Raw genomic sequence first — 8,031 nt, 5'->3', positions numbered from 1 at the left:
GTCATTATTTTTGACATGGAAAACTTTCATGTTTTTTTAATGATTAAATGATAATTGATCGTTAACATTTCCAAAGATCGATCACGGAACATACTTCAAATTTACATCCCTAATTTAAAGAGATTGACCTTATTTGTTTTAATATTTAATACTTTCACTTGTGAATTGTTCACTTTCCATTTCTGTATAATTGCTCTGAAAGTTTCCAACAAGGTATTTTTGTACGGTAATTTTAGTTTTTTTCAATGTGAAAAAAGTGTGCAGTGGTTTAATTTGAGTTACAACACACCTTAAAAATGATAAAGGATGACTTTGTTTACAAAGAAATGTAAGAGAAAACATATATATATTCCAACTGTCCATATCTGAGAATTGAAATAAAATAATAGTTATTTCAATTTTGAGTTCAATCCAGTTTTCTTGAAATCGTTAGAGATTCGTGAGTGATTCATATCATGAACCAAGAATCCAGATTCGAATCGAATCGTAGGTTGAGTGTATCCTTGCATCTCTATACACCATACATAAAATCATAACATTATAATTAGCTTGTTTATGTCAGATAATTCAAGATAACTCTGTCATTTCATATGCACCTCTTTTTACAGACACTGAGGTATGCCAACCAAATGTAGCTCTAGTGAAAGTTCAGACAGGAAAAACTATAAAGCAATCACAGCAGTTGTTTAACTCTCCTCTCCCTTGTTCAATAGCTCACTCGCTTCCAGCTGCATGCTCCGGAGCTGTCATTGGTTAATCAGCGGCGGCTGTCATCCAATAGCTCAGTGGCACGCCCTTATCGTCAGCCTATCAACTTTCTGCTGTCTTTTTAAATGTGTCTCTCTCTCCTGCTATTTCCTTCTTGCATTGATGGTGCACACCCCTCCACCTCCCCATCTCCACCTGGTCTCTGCAAGTCTTCAAATCCTGGAATTCATCAACCACCACCACCAGTGTCTGGACTCTAGGGGGATTTCTTCAGCTGCCAAATTAACACATCCTACGCTCACAACATTATCCCTATAGAGTCCTTACACCAAAGATTTCTGTCAAGTTTCATTATTCATTCAGTTGTAATGAATAACATTTAATCTTCAAACTGTGTCTCTCCTGATTGAAATGAAGTTATGACTTTCAGAGGGAGAAGTTACTGTGCCTTTAACTTAAACAACGTTCAGGTGTCCTAAAGTGTTTTAACTCATTGTTTTAATATAAAAAGGCAGCACATGAAGCATATCTCCAGATTCCTACTTCCAATATGCAGCGATGTACAATCCAGTGAGTCAATGTGGCGTCTACGTATGTATGCCTATGCTTGGAACAAGTGAGGAAGTGCAATATCATGTGACTTCTGATTCTGGATATCAATGGTGTTTTGTTTCTTTAGGTCTGATGGCGGTAAAGCTTTAGTTAGGATCAATAAAATCTCATTGAGCATATAGTTGTTCCAAAAGTGCTCAGCCGAGGGCAAAGTGAGGAGCTGCCTGTCATATTGAGGAGGATGATTGAAATATTGTTTTTTCAAACAGTCTTTCCTGGATGGTACTTAAAATGTTGCAGTCATATTAAATAACACTGCAAAACCCGCCATACATTCCATTATAGCAGATTTTCGAAGCAACTGATCTCTCACATGATTCAATTAACCTTCAAGTGACCCTGTACTACTACATCTGGGGTGACATCACTTATTTTGGAGCCAATTCGGATTTCCCTCCTTGCAAATGAGGAGTAGGAGTGCAACACTTTGCAAACATAGAACCAGGGAGAGCACTTTGTTTCTCTCAGTCAAGCACGGTGTGTATCTTATTCTCTGAAGCGCAGGTGAGGACATCTCTTTTTTAAAAATAAATATTTTTATTGAGAAATATGGCAAATTTACACTGACAGATTAAGATTGGGAGTCACAAAAGCAAAGACATGTATAGTGAGTGACTATTACAACAGAATACTGTGCATCCCAAGTATTGAAGTACAAAATGAATAATACAACAAGCCATCATTTCCTTTTTCAATTTTTCTGTACAACATAGAGAAAAAAAAATAATGACATATCTCCCCAAATGTATCTATATATAGTAACAATGTTAAAAACAGTTATAATGGTAATATATTAATACAAATAAATACAATACAATGAATAAATACAAATTTGTAAAAAAATGAATAAAAAAAAGTGAGAAGGAGACAAACAGACAAACAGACATGGGGGGTGGGATCATTAATCAGGAGGTAAAAACTTCAGAGTGTTGAAGAAGGATGGAAAGGATTGCCACCTATCATAAAACTTTCCAGAGTTTCCTCTTAGTGAGTGTCTTATCTTCCCAAGTTTTAGAAAAGACATGACGTCTTTGAGCCATTGAGTGCTGGAAGGAGGTTTGGTGGACTTCCAGTGAAAAAGAAGACAGCGTCTCGCTAATGAAGAAGTGAATGCTATAACATCCATAGTAACTGCTTCGAGGTGAATCGATGGTAGTCTTCAGGACATCCAAATATGGCAATAGGTAAGGACATCACTATGGAGGAAAAGTAAAACTGTCTGATGTTTGCTTTGCTGCATCACTTTCAGTTTGGAGTCAGTGTCAGGTGGATGAGAGATGGTTGGTTGCAGTAAGCTTCAGAAACGGTCAGATGCAGTCTCTTTAATTCTGACCTCAGACAGGAGTTGACAGAGGGGGGTTCAGAAGCCGCCTAAAGAGACAGAGTGGTGACCTCAGACATTTGGAAGAAGCTCAGAGTAAAACTGCTGCTCTCATGTGTTTAAAGGCACCAGTTAAGTTGTTGGGGGCATCTCACGTAGATCCCTCCAGGACACCTTCAAGTGGAGATATTACAGGCACGTCCAACTGGAAGGAGACCCTGCAGTAGACCTTGAACATGCTGGAAGTATTTAATATCTCATCTGGCCTGGTAATGCCTCGGGATCCCCTAGGAAGAGCCTGAGGAGTGATTAGGGAGAAGAACCTGTAATATTAGTTTAAAATAAAGAAAAAGGAGTGTAGGGAAGAATAGAATGAAAGAGATGATGATGAAAAACAAGCTTGTCAAACCTAGAAGCAGCTTAAGCCAAAGAAAGCTGAATGTATACCTCAGCATGGGTCCAACAGCAGAAGGAAAACAACCTACACAGTAACAATGCTCTCTTTGTGGTTTTTTAATGCAGCAGTATTGGAATGCCCCCAGAAAAACACGAGTTGTTTCACATAACTACGTTGGATCAAATCAAGTGTGTGTTCACCGTATTTACACAATGTCTTTCCTCTTACATTAAGCTAACAGTGGGAAGCACAAATGCTATTCTAATGTTGTTCTACTGTGTTACGGTAAGCTGTAAATGCAGGGACTGTGTTAAATTGTGATCAGTCCACTGCTTCCTAGATAACATTGCATTAGGTCAGAATTTATGCCTTTCCTATCTTTACGTGTGACATTGTCAAATAGTAATATTACATGAAGCCAAAACAATAAACATTAAAGCTGGGGTTGGTAGTCAGATTTAGGACCACTCATGCCGGTTAAAATGATCTTTATGTCCCGATGGTAATCAATACATAATGTGTTCCTAAAAAAGAAGTAAAAAAGCTGCTATCTACAGACGGAGTAAACCTGGGAAAACACCAATTAATCACCGTGTTTGGGGTCCAAAATTTTAAATGTCAAATCAAATCCCGTCCTGCCATTCTGCCCGCCTCCTGCGCGTACATTTTCCCAGCATTCACTCCCCGTCTCCTGCCTCTGCTTCCCCTGACTCTATTTACTGCCCCTCTCGCTCAACCTGGGACCTGTCCCCTCTGACCCGATGAGGTGCTTTGCTCAGGACTGTAGTCCGGATCAGAGTCTAAAATGCTCTCACCATGGGGGCTCTGACAAGCAGAAATAATGAATGACATTCAGTAAGTCCTACAGAAAATGTAGATGTACTGTAGCGTCCGTCCGGACGCTGTAGGGATGATGAGCCGATTCGTGAACACGTTGATCTTTACTAACCGGTCACTGTCGGCCTTGATCACACCAACCAACAAAACAACAATCAATGTTTGAATGAATGAAGAACTTCTCCTCTTGTCTCTCCTATCTCCAGCTCACACACTCTCTCACACCTCTGCCCTCTTCCTGATGCCTTCACTGACTGTCAACACTGTAGGCATTAAGAACATCTACACTGAACACGTTTAACAAACAGTAGAGCCGTTACAGTATTATATGTATTATAGCTTTTCTCCTTTAGAGTTAGACCAAGTCTTGAGGAAATGCTACATTCAAATTCATGCTACTTTTCCGTGACTACCAACCCTAGCTTTAATATTAACTTGGGGAAAAATATATATGATATATCTGATGACCATTGGGAACAATGACCAACTGCTCTTTATTGACTTTAAGCCAATACTTCTGTGTGTTCTGCAGTGTTTAAAGTTGAGATGGTGACCTAAGAAGTGACGTGTTCAAATCAAAGTAGAGCAAAACCCCCAATCCCCCAGTCCAAATAACCAAAATATGAATCATATTGATACATCATGAAAGATCCCTCAGGCGGGTACAATCCACAGATTCTTGCGTTGATTTGGAACAGACACTCCATTGAAAGTTCAGTGACGCTTGTATTAATGTTCCATCTTTTAACACGAAGAAGGCGGGGTTTATGATTTATACTGCAGCCCGTCAGTAGGTAACAAATATTTTGGTTTTCCTGTTTGTGAACACTTGTGGCATCTATTTTCATAAGCAGCTCCTGCATTCACCAAAGCCTGCAAAAATGTGATTGGTCAATACAACACCCACTACAAATGTTCTACTATCAGAAAAAAACAACATGTCCCACACTGTAAATCTAGATCCTCAGAGAACAGATTCTATATTTTATATAGAACCTCTGAAAGATGAGTTTGGACATGTCATGTCAACATTAGCTGTTTGACCAGAGCTGAAGAGTTTCCAAACATGTTGGTTATTCAAAATAAAGCCTGATGTCTGTTCTCGTACTGTATGACCTCTAATCTGGAAGCGGTGAAATGATAATGATGTACAGTTTCCTTTGTTTACATGACTTTGAACCTGAAGCAATATGACATTATAACTGCGTTTGAGCTTCCTCCCTCAGTGTGATGTCAGTGGAAATTGGCTGCTGGGTGAATATGGTCTATTAATCCCTTATTTAAGGATCAACTTTGTGTCCTACCCCGCGTTGGGACATCTGTACACACATAAAAGCAGGTTTACATATGAGTGATGCACTCAGGCTGTTGGTTTGTAATCAAAGTATGCAATACGTATTGCATGTAGTGTGTAGTGATATGCTGGCCTTTATGTGGTGTGTCCTCCCCTTGCATTTCTCTGTATATAGCATTTTAGAGAGCTTTCCCTTGCTTGTTTGGTGCTTCACATGCTTACTGCTGTGGGACTGAGACAGGAATGTAAACAATGCTGCGGATACCTCGAGTAAATAGTTTGGATTGAGTTTTTATTGCAGGGGTTTGGAGTAAGGCCATAATCCTGCACAGGATACAACATTGTCACAGCACAGGCTCCTCTCAGTAACCCCTTGAGTGTTCGACTAGTCCCTTCACTTATTTGAAAATCAGTGTTGTTTAAAGTCCTTTATTCTGGTTTTGTGTGTCATCATTTTGTCTGTACATTACACATATATATATTACATATATGAACTCTATTTCACAGTTTCAACTTTAACCGACATTTTCAGTGTTGTCACTCCTCACGAGGCAAGAAAATATTACACTTATGGTGTAATTAAAAAGACACATAACTGAAAATACCACCTCTATGACCTCTTATTTATTTAATATTTAATGTAATATTTTCCCTGTATGTCTTTTCATATTGAATAAGTATTGCTAGAGAGTCAGTTTATGTGTGCCAGGATGCAAAAAACTCCTCCAGTAAGACTAAATGTACCACAAAGTACCGTGGGACACAGAATGAAAATAACACCAAAGTTCTGCTTCACCGCCTCACTTCCTCTCCTTTTCCTTTCCCACTCCTCCCTAACTTGCTTTAACTTTTTAGATCTCACCTTAGCTGACCTCTCTGCTTCTCTGTTTCTTCTCATTTCCCTGTTCTTCCTCCTCCTCTCATTATCGCCTGCTATTCTTCACTGTAGGAGAAACTGTGACTCTGCACCAAACCTTGGTCATGTTAGTGTTGAATTACAACTTTACCACATAATTAAGAACTTTGTGCTAAATGCAAGTTGATGGGATGTGAATGTTAAGTATATCCACATCTTGTTCTCCTCTCTGTCTTTCTCTCTTTTCCTTTTTGCAAAAACCCAAACATGCGCCTTCCTGCAGCGTGTGTTGCGTGTAAAGGGAACTTAATTGGCTTAAAGTGGCTTAACAACCCTACCAGCTAATGGTGTCTGTTTACAGCCAAGCGAACCGAAACCCAGCAAACGAGCGAATGGGGGCACTGCTGTGACCGCCGCCTGGGCCGGTCAACTTGAATTGGACTCACCTGAGAAGCAGGATTTATTCCAGTTTGATTCACACAGATTTACTGGTTTAATTAAATGACTGACCCACGGTCATGGACACAGGTTAAACAGCTTCCTCAGATAATGGACAGGACCAGGAGCGAATGGATATGTGGTCGCTGAGGGGGAAAATTGTTTGAACCCTGTGAGCAGTGTTTGATGTCCAGTATGGGATCTGGAGTGCTACCTGATTTCATGCTGTTTCCTCTTGGTGTTTTGTAACAAGTCCAGTTTTGGCTGGTCATTTAGTAGGTCACCAAAATGCTGAGAAGGACAGATACTCTGCACTGTTCAGCTCTGTTGTACTAGAGTTTGGCTTCAAGGCATCTGCTCTGAACGTGAAAGGTATACCTGAGTAATTTAACAGTTTCCACCTTGTTGTGCTTCACACTTCAGGTTTTAGTTGCTCATATAATTCAGTTATGCAAGTGCAATCATAACAAAATGCACTTGACTTCTTTCTAGTCATAACAATCACATCATAATACCTAAAGGATTTTTTAGAGCACAGTGAGTATAGCCAAAAATAGGTGAGTGCAAGAAGAGGTAACTGAGATCCAGCATGTGATCTGGTGTTTTAGTTGGAGTCCCGGAACGAGAAATCCTTAATTGGAGATTGTTTTGTCTACTGCTGTTTCTAAGGTCAGCCACAATGGCAAGCTTAACTAAAAGTGGTCAAAATAGTGAGAGATTTAAACAGTTTTATTACAGCTGAGAAAACCTAATCATGCTAATGGAGAATGTGTGATACAGTACAAAGCTCAAAAACAATCAAGTAAATGGTCCATGAGTGTGGCTTCTTTCTTTTTTGTTTATATTTTTGGGAGTTTCCTTCAGCCCCAATTATCTGTGATGGTGAATTCTTGCTGAGCAGATTTATTTTTTTGGCATTAATGATGTATAAGTGATAAAAACTTTCCGCCCTAGTCACCTGCCACTAGACAGGGCTGTTTCTCCAGTTAATGGCTACTAACATACTGCTAAAATGCTCTACTACTCAGATGTAATCAAGCACAGCCGACAGATAGTATCTTGTGGAGTACTTTGATCTAGAAAATGGAGACAAAGTAGTATGTGGGTTGTGTCTAGTTAAACTGGTATACAACCACTGGACTGGAGGAAGGCGTATCCAGCACAGGCATTTGTTCAGGCAGTTTTGTCTTTAAGTAGATTGGACTGAATAGGCCAGACAGCTTAAGAGACCAATAATGTGCAGAGTAGAGAATGGAGGAAGACAAGCCGTAAAGGATCGAGGCCGGGGTTGAATCAGCAAATTCTACAACAAGAACTATAGCCTATAGGACAGGGATGTCAAACTCATTTTCATCGAGGGCCACATCAGCATTATGGTTGCCCTCAAAGGGCCAGTTGTAACCAGTGTTAATTTTGGCGGCTATTTTAGATTTAGTCTTAGTCTTCAGACGAAAATGCCTGTTTTAGTAAAATTGAAGTGTTTTCAGCCCTTTATAGTTTCAGTCTAGTTTTAGTCGGCGGAAACTCAAAACATTTCACTCTTAACACTTTTGCTTTTGTAACATCGT

Source organism: Notolabrus celidotus, chromosome 12, assembly GCF_009762535.1.
Source record: "Notolabrus celidotus isolate fNotCel1 chromosome 12, fNotCel1.pri, whole genome shotgun sequence".
NCBI lineage: Eukaryota > Metazoa > Chordata > Actinopteri > Labriformes > Labridae > Notolabrus > Notolabrus celidotus.
Note: the sequence above shows the minus strand (reverse complement) of the source record.